Below are 19,891 nucleotides of genomic sequence, written 5' to 3' on the forward strand. Positions count from 1 at the left end.
TGCACAGTTGCTCTATGGTTCATATAACGCATCTTTTAACTTACCACAATCTACCCTGTACTTATATCGCTTTATGCATCTAGCGTAAAGACTTACGATAGTATGCTTTCATTTAACCCCCCTCATTCTTGTGTTATTGTTGACATGTGTTTTCTACATATGTTATCAAGTACACAATAAGTTGTTATTTTTGCTTTAAATCATCAGTTATCTTTTAAAGAAATTAAAAATGAAAAATGTATTTACTTACATATTTACCATTTTTGACACTCTTCAGTTCTTCATGCAACTTCAAGTTTCCGTCTGGTATCATTTGTTTTCATTCTGAAGACTATTCTTTACATTCCTCATACTACAGATCTGCTGTGATGTATCTTTTCAGGTTAATGTCAAAGAAAGAGCTTTTATTTCATCCTACTTTTGAAAGATGTCTCCCCAGATAAAGAATTCCAAGTTGACTTTTTGTTTCAGCACTTTAAAGATGTAGTGCTATTTTCTTCCCCCTCACATTGTTTCCCATGAGGAATGAACAGTAATTCTTATCACTATTCCAGTGTATAGAATATATCTTTTTTTCAGTTGGCTTTTAAATTTTTTCTCTTTATATTCAATTTCCAGCAATTTGAGATATTCCTATTATAGTTTTTTATTTATTTTGCTTTCAAGCTCACTGAGTTTCTTGAATCTGTGAGTTGATATTTTTTGTCAAAAATGGAAACATTTTAAAAATAATTTCTCTCCCCCAATTTCTCTTTCTCTTCTCCTTCTGGGACTCTAATTACATGAGTGTTAGACTATGTGATATTATCCCACAATTCACTAATTCTCTGTTAAGTCTTTTCAGCCTCTTCTTTTCCTCTCTGCCTCAGGTGGATAGTTTTTCTTGCTCTGTTTTCAAGTTCACTGATGATTCTGCAGGTCCAAGTGGTTGTTAAACCCATCTATTTGAATTTATAACTTATATATTCTAATTTTTACATCTAGAATTTCTATGTAGCTATTTCTTGTTTCATACCTGTTTTACTCTTGTGCTCATGTTTTCTTTAAATTTTGACATATTTATAATAGCTGTTTCAAAGTCTTAGCATGCACATTCCAGATCCAGAAATTAAAAAATTACATTTCTGTAATTTCCGGATCTGTTTCTATTGACTTTTTCCCCCTTCTGGTTATGAGTCAAATTTGCCAGCTTATACACATGTCTAATAAATTTTTTTCTTGAACTCTGGTCATTGTGGATACCAAGTTTCTGGATTTGATTATGAATCATGATAAGTTTTGATTACTTTATGTATGAATGGGCCTAATCCTTTTGAAACTTATTGTTAAGCTTTGTTAGGTATAGAGCAGTCTTTATTCTGGAGTTAGAGTAGATCTACTGCTAAGGTATAGATTTTCTGGATCTTTGAACTCAGTAAAGTTTCTCCGGTCTGGCTAGTTGGAAGTCTGACATCTCTCAGTCCTGTGTGTCATCTGAAATTTATCAGTTCACAGTCCTGTGATAGTTGCTGTCTGCTGCGCTCATGGAGTCTTCCATGTGTAAGTATAGTTTAGTATTTAGCTTGTGTCTGTGTCTGTGTCTGTGTCTGTGTCTGTGTCTGTATAGTCGCTCTTGGTATCTCTCCTCCCAAACTTTAGACATCAACAGTCCTGAATGCTGATCTCTGTCTCCACGGTTTGGTGAACCTGCCATCCTCTGGGCTCCACCTTTTTGCCCATACTATGTAAAATGCATCCAGACAAAAAGCCAGAGCAGTCATGAGGCCTACCTCCTGAATTTCTCTTCTGTTACAGTCATCCTGAGCCACCTGTTCCAGTGTCTACAAATAGTTATTTCAGATATCTTGTCACTTTGTAATTGTTTAATATTTTTGCTGTTATTCATAGTGTGTTACTTTCTGCATGCCTCATGACTGATCTGAATTCAGCAAGCCAGATAAGAAGGTATTGCAAAAGATGAGCAATGATTTAGGATTTATTGTAAGTAGAAATCATGGGGCACCCTGTCCACAAAAAAAGACTTCAAGTATACCCAAAAATCTTATTGTATAAAATATTAGAATTTTAGGGATGCCTGGGTGGCTCACTTGGTAAAGAGTCTGCCTTCAGCTCAGGTCATGATCCCAGGGTCCTGGGATCGAGCCCCACATTGGGCTCCCTGCTCAACGGGGAGCCTCCTTCTCCCTCTGCCTGCCACTCCCCCTGCTTGTACCCTCCCTCTCTCTGACAAATCAAAGAATAAAATCATAAAAAATAAAATAAATTTTTTAAAAACTGGAATTTTGTAAGAAATACCTGAGGAGCTTAATCCTACTTTGCAGAAAAATCCTTACTTCACTTTACAGAAGAACTAGGTACAAGTAAACAGTGTTCTTCCATGACCCAGAGGAAGGTGATTGTTGGAAGAGATAGGTAACGGACAGCAGAGCCCAGGTCCCTGTTTTAGAAGTTGTTTCCAGGTTGTTGATTAGAAATGAAGTCAGTGAACGACTGAGCTATTGCATTGCATACATAAGCATCTAGGGCCCACAGCAAGGCCAGGACAAAGTGAGGGCCACTGAGGGATGAAGTATAAAGACCTGGTCCCACATGGGGCTCAGTCTCCTCTAAGATCTTGAATGAATGTATTGAGCCAAAATGGGAAGTCAGAAGCTCCATCAAAGGCCAGGCAAGGTGTGAGCCGTGAGAGACCAGCACAAAGGTCAAAGAAATGTTCTAGAAGACTTGGATGGGGAGTGAACAGGCAAGTCAGCAACCCACGTCTCTGCCAACAGTGAGGACTGAGCTAGGACAGCACTTATCCGTGTCTGTGTGAGTCACCCAGAGAGCTTGTTAAAAGGCAAGCTCTGACTCAGAAGGTCTGAGATGAGGCCCAAAGAGCTGCAGGTCCCACAGGCTCCAGATGGCGCCGAGGCCGTGGGACAGCGCTGATCGGGAGGGATTTCAGTTCCTTACATGGGCAATCAACTGATGCTTGTGGTGTAGAGGAGACCATGGTGCTAAACCCAGTAAATGGAGACAATAGGGTTGGATTTACACAGCATCGTTTACCCATGACATTTAATCCTTAAAGCCAGCTGCACCTGCTGGGGCTGACAGTTATACCTGAGGGGGTTCAGCCTCTAGCATCCCAGAAATCTCAGCGGTGACCCTAGGAGAATTTGCCCCAGAGCCACAGGAGCTGAAACATGTGCTATTCCTACTGGTTCAAGTTCTCATATGCCAGCAGAATGGCAGCATGCTTCAATTAAAAAAAAAAGAAAAGAAAAGAAAGGCAAGCATGAAGACAACCCTCAAAACTCTATTACCTTCTGCCATAAACTTTTTTCTAGAGTATTGTACTGTCACGCAAGTGTGCCTTGACTGCAAACTCAGTCTGAAGTTTTGTGCTGGAGATCCCATCAGGAGGGAAGGAGACCCTCACACCTAACAGATGTTTGTGTTTGGGGAATCTGTGTGTGCACCATGACCTCTGCACGCTTGATGGACATACGCTCACACCATCCACACACACCTGGGTCTTAGACACTGGCGCAGGACACATTTGGTTGATGACAGCGTTATTTTAGCACCAACCGTGTGGATTGGGTTTCCATGTTTAACCTTCAGCTTCTTGAATGATGCTTGAAATAGTCTGTTTCTTCTCAATATGACTTCAGATCTTATTGAGTTCTGGACTTTGGATTTAATGAATGAATCCATACAAGGGTAATGATAATGATGGCTCCTATTTATTGAGCACATGCTATATTCCAGGTAAAGGCTTTAGAAATATGTTCCATCATCACTAAAATTCCACCAGCTGTGAGCATTATGCCTATTTTGTAGATAAACTATTTATAGATTATTTACAGATTCCCATTTTATAAAAGTTAAACCAAGACCAGAGGTAGTTGGAGGAGCAGGGTGGGTGTTGGAATTCATGTGTTTGGTCAAGTGTGAATAGCCCCAAGTGTCCAACGAAACAGAGTAATGGGGTTCTTCCTTAGCTTTAGTACTTTTTCATTCAGCCTCTTTTCAGTACCCCCCACCCTGCCGTGGAGACACAGCCAGGCCAGAGCACCCAGGAACTTCCTACCAACCAGAGCGGACATCTGACCCTCATCCCATTCTCTAAGTGAGCACCCCCCGCCCCCCCCGCCCAGCCTTGTTCTTCCAGCTCGGAGGCTACTCCCTGCTCTCCAGGCTTCGGGGGTCGTGGCGAAGGGCAGAGGGAGAGGTAAGGGTTAACAGGTCCACAGGTTCTGTTTAATGTGGGGCGGTCTTTTCCTGCTCTGCTTCTGCTCTGCGGTCTCCAGGCTGGCTTCCATGGCGACTTCATTAGCAGCAAGCTGCTAATTAAATTTCATATTTATGGTCAGAAAATAAAATCATTGGACCTTTTTGAAACAGGATTTTATGAGTTTTGGCTCTGGCAGCTGAGTCAGCAGTCAAGGGCCTACAGTATTTAGAACTATGGTTTCAAGGCGGAGATAAATAAAACAAATAACACAGAGGGGAGAGGTTGAATCCTGCGTCCTTGGGCGGGCCCAAACGAACGCATTTTGGGGCCATAGCCGGACAGACCGGGGCCTCCGGGGTGCGGCTGACGTCCCAAAGAGCCACTCCACGTTGGGCGTGTTTTGTTTCGGGTCCCCCGCCCCCCACACCACGCAAGGCTGTTATTACAGAGCCAGATGTTTTGCGTTGTTGGTGGTGGTTTTTGTTTTTTTTTTCCCTTCTTGCCATAGTAGAGAAATCATTCTTCACCTACAGCTCAGACTTGAACCTCCTTGGGTGTGCGTGCAGGAAGCTGCCGGAAGCCACTTCCTCTCACGTGTCACTTAGCTCCTGCCACCTCCCCTGGAGCGGCTCTGGGCACCTCTTCTCAGCGGCTGTCCGTGACAATACAGCTCCCTCTGCCCTTCCATGCGGGCACCCCCCACCCCCTGTGCTGCGCCCCTGATGAGCCCAGTGGGCATCTCCCCATTGAGTCCAGGAAAGAATTCTACCAACCACGTGCTGGTCTCTCTGGTGGGGAGTGTCTTAGACTCCCAGGGACAGAAGGACATGAAGGCTCCTGGCCCTACCCTGCAACACAGTTGGACCCCCTTTCCCCTACCCTCATCCTGGTTTTAGCGGGTTTATCTCTCCTTAGAAAGATCCGCTTTCTGTGCAGGACAAAGAAAAATGGGGCATAATGGAAAGTCCAGCGTGCAGAGGTAGAGAAGACCGGAATCGGTCCCTGTGCCTCCCCCACCACCCCATGGGGTCTGGGCCCTGGTGTCCGGACCCTCTTCTGCAGCATGGAGGGTAAAGCGACCTATCCCACAGGGCAGGCATGGAGAAAGCCACCTGCGGGAATGCCCACGAAGGGCCCGGCAGGCACCAGGCCCGCCGTTCGTGGGTAGTGTTCATTCAGCAAGTGCTCCCTTCCACCTGTCGGTGCTCACGTTCGCTAACTGGGAATTCACGGTGCAGGGGTCTGAAATGGCACCAAAGAACGCTCCTGGGTCTGAAATCCCATTATCTTGCGCTCTGACCATCTAGGACAGAGGCTTCGCCATGGTTCTTTCCAGCGATTTGCTGGCGAGTCTGGGAGTCGTCACTCAGTTGACAGTGTCCTGGTGATGTTCACAGCACAGCAGGTAGAGGGAGGCCCTGTTCCTGTGGGAAACACACAGGAGCCTTCTATCCCATGCAGAGCCAGCCCTAAACCCTCCTCAGAATTCGTGTGGGGAAGCCCTAAGCCCCTACGGGGTGGTATTTGGAGGTGGGGCCTTTGGGAGGTAATTAGGTTTAGATGCTGTCATGAGGGTGGGGCCCTTGTGATGGGGTTGGGGGTCTTACAGGAAGTGGAAGAGGTAGGGGAGCTCTCTCTTCATGAGCTCACACCAAGGAAAGGCCAGGTGAGGACAGCATGGGAGGGTGGCCATCCGTGAACCAGGAAGAGGTCTCTCACCAGACATGGAACCCACCAGCACCTTGACCTTGCACTGCCCAGGCTGAAGAACTGTGAGAGCTGAGTCCCTCTTATTTAAGCCCCCCAAGTCTGAGGGGTGTTGCCGTAGCAGCAGAAGCTGACGAAGACACCGTGTGGCCTCAGGCCAGTCCTATGACTCCCCCGAGGCTTGGCTTCGGGCAGTAATGTCAGCTGCCACACGGGACTGCTGGCCAGCGGAAGGATTTGCAGTTAAGCAGGACTTCCCTCCTGTGGCGTTGGAGTAGGGCTCGGCCTTCAGAATTGGAGGACGAGAACCGGGAAGAAGATGGACCCAGCTGTCTCTAGGAGGTTCTTCTGAAGGTCCTCCCCTGCCCAGAGAGGGGGACGTGCTCCCCTCCTTCCTTCTCCTTCCCGCTCACCTTGCAGTGATGCCATCAGCACCTTGAACATGGGAGCATGACCAGGAGATGCTGCAAACCCCTTTCTGTCCTCAGGAGGGAGGCTGGGCCATCCCTGACAGGAGATCAGCTGTGTCCAGCCCTGAGTGCTGACCACATGTAGGCACTGGGCTCGTGTTCTCCAAACTTCATCTTTTCATCCTCACATCGCCAGTGACACTGGCATGGTCATTGTCCCCATGTGACAGGGGAGACACCGAGGGCTCAGAAGGTGCCCTGCAGACCAGCCCACCCGCCATGCCCAGAGGCTGACCCGAGTGAGCTCTGTGTATGAGCTCCCTGACCGTTGGCTTCTGTGTGTGACGTCAGCTCACCCGCTCAGGCTGGAGGGCAGGACCCCGCGGCCACCTTGGAAAACGGGCGTTTCTTACGGAGCTGATGGTACACCGACGCCATGACCCAGCATTTCTAATCCCAGGTATTTATTCCAAAGAAATGACAACACATGTCAATATGGAGATTTGTGCGAAAATGTCCCCAACAAGAGAGCTTGGGACACCACCCAAATGTCCACTGAAAGGCGAACAGATAAGCTGTGGGGCGCACAAGCCCGTGACCCGTGCCACAAACGCATGCCCCTCGACATGCTGAGCACAGCAAGCCAGGTCCTAAACAGTGCGTTGCACGCTTTTCCGTCTTTTGGTGACAGAAATCCCAGGACTGGTGACCCCTGAGGGTGGGAACACAGGATGGAAAGGTCTGTGGAGGAACTTTCTAGGGTGTTGGCCACGTTCCACTTCTTAACTGGTCATAAGGGGGTCTTCTTTTCAGAACTCACTGCACTGGGTACTTAGAATGCGTGGGGCTTCCTGATCTCACCGCAGTATTTAGGAAAGCAGAGAGGGTCCAGAAAGTTCTGTGGCGATCCACACAGGCTGGGACACAGGAGGGAAGCTGAAGCGGTATGGGGCTCTGCCGTGTGGGGCCGGGGCGCCTGGGCGGGGATGCTCATCCAGGTGTGGAGGCGGGGAGGGGAGCTTCTAGGAAGGGGGCAGGCCGGCCTTGCTGGGTCACCGGTGTGTGCGAGCGTCACCTGGACCCGTCCACCCACGGCTTCCGTTGCCCCCATTTCCCCGAGAGGACATGGCCCTGTGTTCCCCCAGGGGAATGGGGCGATCAGAGCCCTCCCCCAACACCACGCCGGGCAGCCTGCAGGGTAAGAAGGCAGAGACACAGGTGGTCAGAGAGGCAGAGGGGAGCCAGGTCAGTCGCCTGCCGTGGACACCGGGATGTCTGGAGGAGAAAAGAGTAGGATGGGCTGTTTGGCTCTGGGCAGTTTGATATGAGACTTGAAGAAGCATCTTCCCTGGAATGTTCTAGGCCAGCCAGGTTTCCTCCTTGGTGCAGGTCACAGGCAGGAGACTGCGGTGTCCCTGGTGAGGTCTGGGACGGCGGCAGGAGCCAGCAGGAGGGGAGAGCACAAGTGATACCAGACTCCTGGCCCCTCCTCCCTCCACTCCGGCACCCCCATCCTCTCTGCACCCCAGTGGCAGATGCAGCCCCACCTGCCAGAGAGAGCAGCGTCCCCTCCGCGTCTCCCAGCCTCCCCCTCGGTGGAAAGTCACCCACAGACTCTGCTCAGAACAAAAATAAAAAGGGAAGTATGGCAGCCCCCCAGCCCCCACCTCTGCCCCTGCTAAAATTAGAGGCGGCCTCCGAGGGGGTGTTGTGTGGGCTTCCGGGGAGGACGCTGGCTCCCTGCAGCATCAGCACTTTCTGGGGGCCCTGTAGGCCACGCACCGGAGGAGAGGGAGTTGGAGGGGACCACACAGAGTCCCCCCCTAGGCAGACCCGGGACCGAGCTAGTTTGCAAGCACGTGAGTATATTTTCCGAGTGGCCAGTCCTTTTGCTCGGAGCCATGTGGGTGCGGAGCTGGAAGCCGCGTCCTTGTCAGGAAGGGCTTCTGCAGCAGACTGGGGGCTGCTGGACAGCCCCTGCTCCCTGCACCTCCTCCCTCTTGCTCTCATCCACAGCGTGTGTCTCACGGCTTCACGCATATTCCTTTCCATTTCTGAACTTCTTAACACGGTGTGGTTCCCGGCCGCTGGTGCTGGGGACGACTCGTTGATGTTGTCATGTTGACTGCACAGAGTATGGAACGGAGCTCGGAGAAGGGCCCTCGATAAATGCCTGGTCCATTTGGACCAGAACGCTCCCGTTATTGTGTGCTGGGTGTTGTTGTTGTTGTTGTTGTTGTAGTTGTTGTTGTTGTTTAGCTTTCTTCTGACGAGGCGGGGGCTGAGGGCAGAGGAGTGGGCGTGAGTGCACAGATTGGTGCCCAGGCTCCCTGCTGGAGGGGTCGGCAGCCAGAAGCCCCACAGTCTTGCCCTCCCGGGATCCCCGCCCTCCCCAGGAGCTCCTAGCAGCCTCTTCCGAGCTTTAGAAAGATAACATGTGCAAAGAAAGAACCTGTTGCTGAGGGTCCATCAGCGCGCAGACCCCTGCCCGTTAGCCAACATAGAGGGAGAGAGAGAGAGAAGCTGGAGCCTGAGCCAAGCGAGACAACTTTGATCCAGAACCCAGGGCAGAAAAGCACAGCGGGACATGAATGACTTTGCTAGGAGGCAGAAGGACCAGGGCCCAAGGGGAAGTCCCCCCCGCCTTGCCCCCGCCCCAGCATCTCCCCAGGGCCTCAGAGAAGGTTCCTCATTTCCTACTAAAAAGCTTCAAGAATCCCTTAGGTCCTGCAGGGCTGAAACTTTTGCAGCCCTTGGGCTCTTGTGCTTATCAGACAGTCGTTCCTTGAGGGGGTCAAACTGACATCACAGGTTAGAAAGAAGGCAGGGAGGTCTAGGAGGCATCCTAGAAAACGAGAGACGGTGTAAGCGCAGGGGTATCTCAAAGTCTCACAGCGGGTGCCGTTCCTCCATGGAGAAGTCTCCTGGCCTGGGGACAAAGACCCGCCTGGCCAGTGACAATCGCAGAGAGTGCCAGGCTGCTGGCCTTCAAGCCTGGCTTTGCAGACGGACTTGTTCCCAGCTCCCCGCCACAGGCCCGGAGAGGGTCATAAAATCAGCTGGTTCCCCTGTCCCCAGCAATCCACACTTGCTCCTAACAGCCCTCCAGTCCGTCCTGATTTCCTGTGTCTGGGTGCAGTTTTGACAGGCGCCTTATTTAATTATAGGTGATCAAGTCATTTAACACAAGCCCCCCCCCAAAAAAAAGGCTTTCTGGTTGCATCTGATTTATGAGCTTTCGCTTTCATGGATAGAAGCTAGTGATGATCTCGGAGTGTGGAGATCCCCACATTCCTGCCCCTGTTGCTCTCAGAGGCTGGGGAAATGTTTCCATCCCACTGTGTAGGAAGCATAGAGAACATCAGAAAAACACGGGTGGTGTTTGCCAGCGGCCCAGGAGGGGAGAAAGTGAAAAGAGACACCCACCAGCCTCCAGCCCCGACAGATTCATTTAAAGACACTCTTACATAATAGATCGTTAAAAAGGAGAGACGCTCACAAGACAGAACTCTCCTTACAAGGAAAAGCCGGGTGTATTAAGATGCTTTACAACATTCTCGTCCCATCTACCCCTTTATCCCGCACAGAAGAGTGGAAAATGTGAGTTTCCCTCCGTGTCTTTTAAGTTTCAAGCTGCCTGGTGGCTTTAACACAGGTGAGCTGGCCTATGAAAAATCGCTCAAGTTCATGTGCCGGTCGCCAGCGGTCGCTCCCAGGAGGAGGGACGTGATGGTCCCACGGACGCTTCCACGGAAGCAGCCCTTCCTGGCCGGACCCCACTTTCCCATTCCCGCTCCCCAACCCTGGCCGGAGCCCGCCCCCACCCACGTCTGTCTTATCCCTGGGCCGTGCACCTGTGAGTTATTTAACCCCCTGTGGGGGCTAAAAACCCTGAGTTCCTCTTCCCTTTCCTCTGCCCTCGTCCTCTCTACAAACCCGCACGCACCCCGGCTGCTTCTGCTGCCTCTGCCTCCCTTGAGCCTTGTCCTGCATTTCCTGCAGGCAGCGCCCCTCCAGCAGACGTCACTCCTGATTCCCAGGGCTGCCCGGGGCGCCGCAGGGAGGGGGGTGCGTGCGGGCCTCGCAAGGTTGACCGGGCCCCTCACCCACCCTCAGTTTCCCCCCACCCCGCCACCAGGCCCCAGGTCTCTTACTTCTTCATCAGAGTCGATAGTACCTTCCCAGCAAGGACCTGGCACCTCACGTGTGCTCCAGGAACTGTAGCTGTTTTCATTTATTTGATCTGATTTGTTGGATTGAGGTGAAGTTCACATAACCTCCACACCCTTTTTTATTTTGTTTTTAAAGACCTTATTGACTTGAGAGAGAGAGAAAGCCCAGAGAGAGAAGGAGAAGCAGGCTCTCTGCTAAGCGGCAAATCCCACGCAGGGCTCGATCCCAGGACCCCAAGATCATGATCTGAGCAGAAGGCAGACACTTAACTGACTGAGCCACTAGGCGCACCCCTGTTTGAAGGTGAACTATTCAGTGGCATTCCGCACTCTCCCCGTGTTGCACAATCACACCCTCCACCTAGCTTCAAAGTATTTTCCAGCACCCACAGAATAAAACCCCTTCTCTGCTAGCAGTCACCCCTCCATCTCCGCCAGCCCCCATCTCCTGGTAGCCTGTCACCCACCTCGTTTCTGTGTCTGTGGATTTCCCTCTCCTGGACGTGGCACATAAATGGGATCATACAACACGTGGTTCTTTCGGGTGTGGTTCTTTCCCTCTGTGTGAGGTTTTCAAGGTTTGCCCGTGGTATAGCACGGATCAGCACCCTCTTCCATTTCGTGGCTGAATCATATCCCCCTGTACGTATAAATGTCATTTCTGGAGTCAGTGGCTTGGAGGGCTCAGGGCGGTGAGGACCAGGAAGGGAGGTGGAAGAGGAGGGATCCCTGCCCAGCGCCACGATGTCGCAGATACCAGAAGCCACCTGCTGGCCTGCGAGGCTCTCTACCCGCCGCCCTTGCCCCCCAAGACCTGTGCAGCCAATACCCTGAGCAGCCCCCATCCACGGACATGTTGGGGACAGGAACGTCTCTGGCCTTCCTTCCTGAGCTACGGTTGGTTCTGCCCCAGAGCACATTATCACAATTAATTACTGCCAGCCTTTGATTATCCGAGGTGATAGGGTGCCAGAAAACAGGGCTAATTGAAATGTGGGGCTGCAGGGGCTGTGGAAAGGAGGGGCCCTGATGCATGGGGGAGCTGTTTATTTTGCAGTTAATTGTAAGTAAAGGGACCCTGTCTGGGTCCTTTCCTGCTTCTCTCTCCCTCCCAGAAGCCTGATGTTTCATTGGAGGCACAAACTTATTTTGCTCCCAACATAGTGGTTCCTCAATTAATACATTGTAGCTGACTTACCAACCCCCCCCCCCACTTGCCACCTCTGGGCAGACCCCCCCAGCACAGGAAATCTGACTGGTTTGAATTTCACCTCTGTGCCTGCGGAATCTCGCATGGACACGCTCGTCATTACAATAACCTGTTACAATAATCTGGGGAAGGGAACAAGAGTGCGGGAGGTAGGCGCCGAACGTATTCTCCCCAACACGTCTGCAATAAGTGGTGACGTTTTGAGACGCACAGAAGGAGGGGAATGGAACAAATCAGGCATCTAGAACCCCCACAAACTGGGTCATTGGTCCCAGAAGGCTCCGGAGGCCGCGGTTTGTCCCGGAGTCCTTTGTGAGCGAGCAACTGTGCTGAGCGGCGAGACACCACTCTCATTTTGCCACCCAGTTGAAACTAACAACCACGGACGCGTCCCGCAGCTTTCCATCACCGGAGTCTTGATTGTCCCTTTTCTCCTGGGAAGCGCGAGCCCGGTCTAGCGTAATCCTAGATTAAGTGACTGACGCCCTCCGCGGGACACGCTGAATTTGCAGAGGGTGGTTTTTCCAGCCCTTCTGCACCGTAGCTATCTTTTCTGACACTCTGCCCACCTCCACCCCCGCCGTCTGTTGTGGGTTTTGTCACTGCTCCATTCTTTCCCCTCCTCTGATACTGCATGAGTGCCCACTGCATGTCAGACACCCACAGTTTCGTCCAGGAACATGTCCCCTGAAGGTCAGCTAGTGACCTCCCACGGGACCGAGAGAGGCCCTCAGTGTGCTCCAGAGAGTGCTGGCTGGTACGGGGTTAGCAATTTTCCAAGAAGGAGGATTCCACACTGAATGGATTTGCAGCATGCCAGTGGCTAGCACGGGCTGTCCGCGGTGATGCAGACGGCCCTGCAGCCTCGGGCGGTGCCCCTGGGAAGGAACACCCTGCAAAAAGTGACTAATGTCGTGTTCTTCCCGACAGAACGTGGGGCCAATTGGCTTTGCCGCAGCTCACCCAGTCGGGGTGGGTTGTGACAAGATAGCTCTGTCCCTGCGGGTCAGAAATTGGACAGAGTGTGGATTCTAGACTTCTGATCCATGACTGATTGAGAGGCCAAGAGAGATCGACGCTGAGATCCAAACTGCAGACACAGCAAAGCAAGCCGGTGCCAAAGAAGGGCGTATGAGCCAGTCCACAGGCTGTTGTGAAGACCCGCACCACGTCTGCAGACACAAAAGTCTTCCCCCGCCGAAGGGAGGAAGCTAAAACAAGGAAAAGAGAGAGCGCGCTTATGCATTGGAAATCAATCCCTTTATAAATATTAAATGCCCATCTGTGCAAGCTCCTGTCTGGACCGCAGGGTGGACCAGGGAAGAAAAGAGAGGGATCCTTTCCCGGAGGCCATAAGCAGCAAGTGGACATAAGGAGATGCCAACAACGCTGAGCGGGTGAGAGGCAAACCGGTGGCCCCGACAAAACGGTTGAAGACAGATCTTTGGCATTTTTGTCTAAGTTCTGTTTGGCATGGAGGTGATTACATGGGACATCCGGCAGAGACCCTGTTTCTAGCCAGAGTTTGCCGTTGGCTTCCAAAGGGCCAGATTAAGTGATATTGATTAAGTGCCTACAGTGTGCACAGCGGCAATCCTAAAATGTTAGCTCTGCTTGTCCAATTCTACAGACTGAGAAATGGTGGTGGTGGTTGGGGGAGGGGCTCAGAGAGGTTAAGCAACATGCCTAAGGCCGCAGAGCTGGAATTCACACCCAGGATTCCCCACTTCAAGATTAGATGCTTTCTGGAGCGCCTGGGTGGCTCAGTGGGTTAAGCCTCTGCCTTCGGCTCAGGTTATGATCTCAGGGCCCTGGGATCAATCCCTGCATCTGGCTCTCTGCTCAGCGGGGAGACTGCTTCTCTGCCTGCTTGTGATCTCTGTCTATCAAATAAATAAATAAAATCTTTTAAAAAAAGAAAAAAAGATTAGACGCTTTCCACTAGGACACACAGTGTTAGTTCCTTATGCAAATTTTTTTTTTTTTTTTTTTTTTTGCCTAGACTTTCAGTTTATTCAGAGTAGAATTCCTTGATCCTTTATGTGCAGATCCCATCTTCTCCAGGAAGGGGGGGATGTCACTTGACATTGACAAGCACAGTGCACTTTGACCTCTCAAGGACAGGCTCTACACCCTCCTTGCAAATGGAACCTCAGCACCCCAGCTCTGTAGGCGTACCCCAAAGACGTCTGCAGAGACCGTGCATCTAGCAAAGGCCCTCCCTCTGGCTCTTCTGCTTCTGTTGCCTGCAGACCTGTCCAGGGGACTGATGTCGGAGAAAGTACAGCTCTGACCTCAAGCCTCGAACACCGCGGGGTAAAAATAAGAAAGTCTGAGGTCCACATACCATGCTGCTTCCTGCCTCAGTGTTCCCACCAGCCCCAGAGGCCTTTCGAGAAGACGTCTGTGGGAGCCCCTGCAGCCACGGGAAAGCAGGAGCCTCAGGCCTCTGAGGGGCTGCCCTCCCGCAGCAGAGGTGGCCCCCTGGTTTCACTTGTTGGCGGTCCACTCAGACTCTGGCAGAAGCATCGGAAAAAGCCGGAGGCAGGGACACCCTGCCCCCAAAGCCACCTCTCTGTTCCCGCAGGAGGAAACCTGGAATCTGCATGCTTCTTAGATACCAGCCCGCTTCCTGATTGAAGTTGTCGGCAGAGTCCCAGTCAAACGTGTGGAAACGTGCTCAGAAGTGTCACTGAGTTGCCCGTCCTCGTGATATTTCACGGAAGGCACAGCCCCACAAAAATACAAATGCATTTTTGGCTGTTTACCACATGGCTTCGGAGTCTGTGTTCTGTGCGCCCTTGAAAGGCAAGAGAGAGAGAGCCCGGACCACCTTGTTGCTGGGGCCTCAAAGCATGCTGGTGAGGCTGCAGACCAGCCCTGTGCCCCGGAGATAAGTCCATCTGAGCGGCAGTGTGGCCCCCGTGGCCCGCTCCTCGCTCCCCTGGCCAATCGCCGCATTGTACCTCAGAACTGCCTTCTCCAAGCAGAGGCTCACCTGCCACCCAGGGCTTCCTTCTTCCTCTTTCTCCCCAGCCCTGCTCCCTTCCTACCTCTTCCCATGAACCTGCAGGCTTCCTTACCATCACCCACTAGGACCCGGCCGGCTCTGCCATTCTGACCTGGGCTCACACTCCTCCTGGGGTTGCAGAACCAACCAGGCGACATCAGGAGGAGGTAAACGGGGGAAGATTTAAGGTCCAGATGTGGCTTGCACAGAACCCTCCAGCCTCGTTCCTGGCTACTGTCCGAGTGGGGCTCTTACTTGATGACGCTGGTGACCTTTTCTGTGAAATGCAAGGGCCCAACCTTTTCACTCCGAAGACTCTCACCGCACATACTCACCTGCCAGCCCCGGGGGCTCCCAGGACTCCATTCATGCAGGATCCGGTCTAGGGCTGTGCCTGCCCCACGTCTGATTCCTTCCCTTCCCACCCGCCTCCCCATTCCCCAAATCAAAAAGGACCTCGGGGTTTCCTTCAGCTTCTCCCGGGCTGGAATCACATCTCCTTATGATTCATGCACCAAAATGCACTCTGTGTCCCGTTTCTGCACAGTAGAAACCCCAGGCATGCGGGCTGGACTCTGGAAGGAGCCGCGTTTGTTCGCTCATCAGGCAGATGTGTGGAGAGCTCACCACAGGCCGGCGGCGTGGGCCTCACAATCCCTGTTAGCATCACAACAAGACCTCTCAAGGAATCATAGCGGGTGTGCAAATGGGTGATGGCGAACCTGGGTGGAGAGCACAGGAATGTGGGTCCGTGCCACAGCAGGGACTTGGGTTCCACTGGGAGAGGTCGGGGCAGGGCAGCCCCCTGGGCTGACCATATCCCCAGCCATCATCCAGGGCGCCTTGGCTAACCGACGACTGAACACAGTTCTGCGACAACGGAATGTTCTTATCATAATACCTTAGGCCATTAGAGCTGTTACTTTAGCAAATGTTCTTTGAAAATCCGCCCCATGTTAGCATGACTGCAAACCAGGTCTCAGCCTGAAGCCTTCAGAGGGGGCCCACGAATGCTCCCGAGTTTCTCCCAACCCAGAGAACAAAACGGCAGCTGAACAGTGAAGACTGGGCACCCGGATAAAGCAGAGGGTCTGTCTCTGAAAGCACAGAGGGCTCCCGGGATGGACTTGGCTGGTGGGTGCCATGACGTCACCGTGCCCGTGGCAAAGGCCATCTGCTAACCAGGCTTCCGAGAGAACGGCATTTCAGGATCGCCGAGGCCAGGGCTCTCCTTGGCCAGCCCCGGAGCAAGACCACGCTTCCCAGGTTTGGCCAAGTGGCCCAGCCCCAGCTCCCGGAGACCGTCAGCGCCTCGGGAGCGCTGTGTGCCGGGCTCCGGAATCCAGGTGCTTCTGAAGAGCCAATGCAATGAACTGATACGCATTTCAGAACAATTTAAACCCGTTTTTCCTGGAAGTGCTTTTTTTCAAAAGCTGCTGTGCAGCACTGGTGGGAAAACGGGAGCTGGAGGGGGGCAGTAACTTTTGCTAATGCAAGAGGTGTGTGCCCTTCCCAAGTTCTTTGCCGCGGTGCGTGTCAGAAGCTGCAGGAGAAGGTGGGGGGTGTGGCAGGCCTGGGGATGGGGAAGGGGTGGTGCTCGCCGCGCCTTCGGTCTCTGGCTTCAGTCAATGCCTCGTGCTCCCCACCAACCCCAAACCCTGATATCTACTGATGCCTCCCTTCTTCCTTCCTAAAAGATACCAGTCGACACAATTTTATTCACAGAAACCATGGGCCCTTTGCCCGGGTTACCTGAAAGTAGATGAATGAAGCCCCTAGAGCTCCAGGTGTGATTACGGGTGGCCTGGTCCCCCAGGAGATGGTCAGGGGAGGTTGGCGGTGCTCTGGGATGACGGCGAGGAGCGTGGCTGTCATGTGAGCTGTGGTTGGTGGGAACCTGGGGGACGGTGGGCTTCTGTGGAAGAACGAGGGCTGAATGAGAGAACAGAGAGATTCCAGTGGATGTGGTGGAGGCTGGAGACATGACTCGAGTCTGAAAAGGCTAAAAAGTATGGCTCAGGGTCTGAGGCAGGATCTGTTCGTCACATGTCCTGGACTGTGCCTTATCTCCTCACGGGCTGCCGACCCCTAGGAGGGCACTGTGCCCGTGGGTGGTCCTTGATCCTTACTGATTTCTTGCTTACTCTGGTTTTGGATCTAGAAAAAAAGGAATCAGCACAAACGGAAGAAGCTGTCACTCAGATTGTGGGCCTCAGAAGTCTGTGGCTAGGGCTCATAGGACTTTCTTAGGAGACTTGGATTGCCTTTGTTTGAAACAAAATCAGTTTTGTGCATAGTAGGGATTTTATTCTTCTCATGAACCAAGAATTCGGAGGTTAAACTTGGACCCAAAGTGCCTGTGGCATCCTACTGTGAAATCCTCCACAGCCATACTTAGAGTGTGACCTTTGTCTTCATGCTCACAATATAGCTGCTGTGCAGCTGAACATTGCATCCGCATTCCAGGTAGGAAGACGGGAACAAATCAAAGGCTCTTCTGCCCTGATTCTGCCTCAATTCTGCCCCACCCCTCTACAGAGCCCTTTAAACATCTCCAGAAACTTCTGTTTCCATCTCATTGGCCAGAACTGTGTCCCACCTAGCTGCCAGAGAGGCTGTAAGCATAGTTGTTCGAGGCTTCCCACAAAATTGGGACTGTGTTGAGAGAGAACGGATGTTAGGTAGGCAGCTGGTAGGGTCTGCCACTCCACTGCAAATTTAAAACGATAATTGCTGCTTTCAAAATACGTATCAGGGAAGCTCTGTTGATTGCTGTACACACGTTAATTGATGGGGAATACTATCTTCTCAATATTTCTGTTGAATGAGCTGAAGGAGATAGGTTAGAAAGTTACCTGGGATCCCAGGGAAGAATCCTGTAGGGGGGTATTTTTCTTCCTGTTTCTCTACATGTCCTTTTTATAGGAGTTGAGGCTGCAGGGGGCAAGGGCCACAGGAGGGGGGCCGTTCTAGTCCTTTTCTATAAAGCTTCATTTCCAGGGCTGTGAACACGTAGACGGCTGGACCACCTCCTTGGTCCTTTCTAACAAGCCGTAGACTATCCTTTTAAATAATCTTTTTCCTTCTTTTTTTTTTTTTTTTTTTTTGCCAGAAATCCTTTCAATTAAATGGAGGTTTCTTTGGAAAAATGAAACCCTCCATCTCAAGCCTCTCACTTCAATCATCCCTGCAAATCAATTAAGCCGAGATACATCTATTTGACTGACTGATGACCCCCTTCTGGTTCCAGAGCTTTTGCCCCGGGGCAGCTCTTAGAGAGAGGAGGTGTCTGTCCCACAAATGGCTCTTTTCCAAAGGGCTAGGCCCTCCCTGGATTTAAAATAGTAATAGCCTCTTGTTTATCTTATTCAGGATTGATTTTTTTTTAAGATTTGTATTTACTTATTTGACAGACAGAGATTACAAGTAGGCAGAGAGGCAGGCAGAGAGAGAGGAGGAAGCAGGCTCCCTGCTGAGCAGAGAGCCCGATGTGGAGCTTGATCCCAGGACCCTGAGATCATGACCTGAGCTGAAGGCAGAGGCTTAACCCACTGAGCCACCCAGGCACCCCCAGGATGTTATTTTTATTTATTAGCCAGTATATATTGAACAGCTCCTAAGAGTAAGTCGTCATGCTAAGTTCTACGGGAGGTGAGACAGACGTATGGCAGGTCGCTGAGCCTCCCTGAGCCTCTTTTCTATAAAATGGTGACAGTGGTATGTGCCTTCTAGTGTGTTGTAGGAAAAGAGATAATCCACATGGAGCATTTAGCACAGCGTCTGCCTAGAGCTACACCATGGACATTTTTGTAGACAGCTGTTAGAGGATGTGCTCCCAGAGAATGAGGGAATAAAGCCATAAAGAGAAAGAGAGCCCAGGGAGCCAGGAATCAATTGCTGGATTAGCATAGATGCTAATTAGCATAGATGCATATGAAGCATAGATGTTATGCTTAATAAATGTTAGTTGCGACCATCGCTAGTTTAATTAACATCAGATGAGTCGGAATCAATGAGGGCTGAGTTGGAATCTTTGTTCGGCCGCTTAGCGGCAGGTGGGATCTCACCCCATTATTTAACTCTCTGATCCTACCTCGTCCTCACAGAGTGGGAATAATAAAACCTAGAATAATAAAACCTACCTAACGGAGCTCCTGGGAAGCGAGGCGACGTCTGTGAAACACACAGGCGGCACTTCTGGTATATGGACAGGGTTGCTGTCCGACAAACGCTGCGAAAGGTAGACTGTGTTAAGTGCACAGAGAATGGAGATAACTCTTTGATTCTTTATACTTAAATGTATCATCCATATTTCCAGCTACTGACATATGTTAATTTTTGCTCATTTATTTGTCAGGATAAGACACGTCATGCAGAGTCGCAATGCGAAGTAGGCTTGTAACAAAAACGTCTGTTCTCAGTCCTGACCCCCAGAGGCAAGCTTCTGTCTCTTCATCGTTGTTTTCTTCTGTTACTTACCTCATTTCTAAGTAACAGGTTTGCATGGCTATTTACAGATATAGCCTCTTCAAGGAGTTCTTTATTGACATACTCTTAGGTAGAGGAGCATTTAGCCCTCAGAAAGGGGGGTACTTTCCGAGTACCCCACTCCACGCCTCTCCCCTTCCTCCATTCTCTCCATGCATTTAGATCACAGTTTTATGTGTTACATTATTATCACTTAAGTAAACATTGTTTATGTGGGGGGCAAGTTGTATGCTGTGATGATGTCCTTTCTTACCTTTTTGTTTTCTCCTGGAGTTAATACTGCCTTTTTTTTTTTCATTTGTTGAGGGTTTGTTTTTATTGTTGTTGTTGTTGTTTTCTTAATGTGCCTATCCTTCACTATTTTTCCATCTGACTCACAGGCCTGTCATTGACCTGACAATATTATTTCCTAAATTGTGAAATATATCCGTTTTCCCCCTGGCCACCTCCTACTAGTGGGCCCTCTGTGATCCTGCCATAATTTTGGCTAGCTCCTTCTTGCCACCTCTCTCTCATCCTGGAACTTTCCTTGCTGCTTTGTCCAGTTTTTCTGTTTTCTGAGCTCCATAAGTTCCTCTTTACTGCTTTCCCCCCCCCTCGTTTTACTGGAACATATCCTCTAGTAGCTTCCTAAGGAACCGTACACGGGAAATAAATGTTTAGAGTCGGGAA

General features: G+C 50.9%; 1 protein-coding gene across 3 annotated transcripts in view; it reads left to right on the top strand.

The window, feature by feature from the left end:
- CARD11 (caspase recruitment domain family member 11) overlaps nucleotides 1–19,891 on the top strand; it is a 110,521-nt gene that overhangs the window by 46,824 nt on the left and 43,806 nt on the right. The window contains exon 1 of one of the 3 annotated variants that reach the window (XM_032872776.1): nucleotides 8,083–8,198. The exons of the other annotated variants lie outside the window; for them this stretch is intronic. The gene's annotated coding sequence lies outside the window, so the exon portion shown is untranslated. Of the gene's footprint in view, nucleotides 1–8,082; nucleotides 8,199–19,891 lie in introns of those variants that run through there. 3 annotated transcript variants of the gene reach the window in all.

This window comes from Lontra canadensis, unplaced genomic scaffold (assembly GCF_010015895.1).
Source record: "Lontra canadensis isolate GAN:19392208 unplaced genomic scaffold, GSC_riverotter_1.0 scaffold45, whole genome shotgun sequence".
In the NCBI taxonomy this organism is placed as follows: domain Eukaryota; kingdom Metazoa; phylum Chordata; class Mammalia; order Carnivora; family Mustelidae; genus Lontra; species Lontra canadensis.